Below are 3,131 nucleotides of genomic sequence, written 5' to 3'. Positions count from 1 at the left end.
TCTATTGATCTTTCCTCTAGCGACTCACTCATGACTTAGGGCCTGATTACATGAGCCGGGCTGGCCCTGTTAGCCGGGCTGATTTCTTTTGTTTTGGTGTTCGCCAAAGCGTGAAAACAAAAGAATTCAGCCCGGCTAACCGGGCCAGCTCGGCTCATGTAATCAGGCCCTTACTCTAGTTATCTCGGAATTTTTTTCGACGGCAATGCTACATTGAAACTCGTTTCTGTTTCGAAACTTTTGCGTTCATTTCAGTTTGTTCGAGAATGGAGTTCTCTGAATATTTTCAATTTACATGTTTTAAGAACCTTCCCGATTAAAGCAGACCGAAGTTTAGGGTCTCGGCTTCCAGATGAATATCTAAATACGGTTATTCAATGGCGACTTGTAAACAAAAAGACAAAAAATATGGTATCGAGACCTGCATAAATTTATCGAACAAGGGGATGTGTTTAAGACTACTTCTTACAATCTTTTAATTTTATAGGAGTGTTAAACTTCGTCTAGTTACAAAGCCACAACGATTTTTCCCAGATACTTGTTCTGCTGTTTTTTTTGAAGTCCCGAGCTTCTCATCTAAAATTCGGATGGATAGCGTCTACTCGAACTGACTCCTAAAATGTTTATACGTGAACAATCTTAGATAAAATTTCAGTAATGAGTTAACCTATTAATGGAAACATTTATTAACGGTATTATCCATTAAATGCAAGAAGGAGACGAGGCCGATAGATCCAAATGTTTTCCTCTCCGTCTTTCACTCATCTAATCCGCTATCTTGAATTTCATTGACCGAAAGACTCTAAGCACGAGCAGCGCTCCTTACGCACTCGACCCAGTCCATCTTACGTGTTCAAGCCCACCCGATTCGCCTTTAATCTACCGCTTATAAGCGAATCTAATTACCCAAATTACCCAAATTACCGCATACATGCTGATAAAAAAGATTTTCATCCAATTGATAGCGTAGTCGGATGATTTACCTAGGTGTGTGTATAGTCTGTTGTCCAGAGAAGTGACTGATGTTTCAACAACCTGAGTGGAACTTGACTCTGATGATAACTTATGCTCAGGTTGTGAAAACATCAGTTACCATTACCCACAATGGTCCTTCTCAGAACTATACTCACCTGGACAATCAGACCACACTATATCACATGTTACCCCCAGGTTCAAACCATGTACTGTATTTCTATTTAAATTAGAAAAAAGAGTAAGGTGTTATATCAATGGAATATAACATCCTCTGCAGAGTTTAAAATAAACCCTCTCACTTTTAATATCTCATTAGCAATTCCCCTTACAGTCTGCTATACAATTCTTATGATGTAAGTTTGGAGAATTTTGTATTGGATCAACTAGTAATCTCTTAATTGGCATTTATTTTATGCTGATCACATGTCTGCTTGATATTGTGAGGAGAAATTCTGTGTTGGTAATTCATGGGAGTTAAAGGGTTGAATACTCCCTAAAAAAATGATATTTTGTAAATGTAGAGGTTCTGAAATGCTATTTTGTGCATGATTTTGAAGGATATTCCTTAAAAAGTACATTTTGGAAAGTATGACTGGGTAGTTTCAAATTTTACCTTTTTTGAAAACATACATTACACCCTGACTCCATGCCACTCACCAGCTTCAATTTGCTATTTACAATCAACACACATTCCTTTTTGGCTCTGAAAATGAAATAGCTGTTTTTTCTTTTAGTCGGGCAGCCAGTACTTAATGAGAACCCTGCACCTACTGGCTATTAAGCCTGTCTGTTTTCATTAGTTGTGTGCAGGACAATGCATAAAAATGGCAAGGAGAAGTTATTTGTTGATCACTGCTTGGAAATGTCTGGTAAAGTAGTTGGTTATTGTAAGGTTCAGTGGCCATCATTAAATGTTCATCTTTTTGTCTGGTGATTTGACAGCCTTGTGAATTTCCCCTCTGTCTTCTCTGTACTTACCATAAATGCAGTTTCTGTAGCATGAAGTGATTAGGAGTATTTCTTCTCCCCCCCTGGATGAAATGCTAGTCCATCGCAGGGTTACCCCCAAACATTAAATTTGCCGGTACCCATTTGTACTCCTGGGTGAAGAGAGGCACTGTGAGAGTAAAGGGTCTTGCTCAAGAACACAACACAATGTCCCCAGCCAGGGCTTGAGCCCGGAGCACACAATCTGGAGTCAAGTGCATTAACCATGAGGCCACCATGCCTCCACAAGCAGAGGGGGTGTCATAAAAAAAAAACCTCTTGGGTGTCATCAAAGAAAAATCTATTTTGGGCAGGAAGCCCTTGGGTGGTTATGCACTGTCAAATTCTGTCCAACTCATGCTTCAATTTTCTGGAATAGGGGCACACACTCTTAATCATGCATGGTGAAACAAACTGGTGTTGATGCTCTCAAAAATAAAGATCATTGACCTTTCAGGTGTTAAATGAACTTTGATTCTTCAGAAAAAGTTGTTTGATTTAATTGAGCAGTGAATTGTAAATCTTTTAGCTTGGGGTAGCTTGCTGAAAATTCTTTCACTTTTTTCGAAAAGCTGTCTTGAAGCTGGACAAAAGTGGTGTTTGAACAGAGTCCCCCCCCCCCCCCCTCCCATTCCTTAAATGAATTGGGGTTGTTTCTCTTGCCTTGACCTATTTTGTGCGTAATGTTTCCTTGAAAACCAGCTTCATGGCTTTTTGGTCTTCAATGACCTTGTACATGGTGTGCTCTGGTTTGTAGAGAACCACAAGTGAAGTGCATATAGGTTCAAGGGGCTTAGCTTCAGAAAATGTGCAAAAAAGTAAAATTTCACCCTCACAACCACTCAGTTAAATCCATCATTCTTAAAAACTTTAAATTACTTCAAAACGATCCAGAGACAAGCACTATCTTTTCGCAGCCTCCGCTCATTTCATTCAAACGCGACAAAAACATAGGCAATTTTTTGGTCAGAAGTTCTTTTCAGACTAATGACCAACCAGGCACTTTTAAATGCGCTCGTGCACGATGCAAAACGTGTCCTTTCATTCACAACACTGATAAAATATCGGGACCTAAACGATCCATTAAGATCACCGATCACTTCACGTGCACCTCCGCCAATGTAATCTATTGCATAACTTGCACTTATTGCAAAAAGATATACATCGGC

This window comes from Stylophora pistillata, chromosome 9 (assembly GCF_964205215.1).
Source record: "Stylophora pistillata chromosome 9, jaStyPist1.2, whole genome shotgun sequence".
NCBI classification, from domain to species: Eukaryota; Metazoa; Cnidaria; class Anthozoa; order Scleractinia; family Pocilloporidae; genus Stylophora; species Stylophora pistillata.
The sequence above is the reverse complement of the archived record's forward strand: the minus strand, read 5'-3'. Positions refer to the sequence as shown.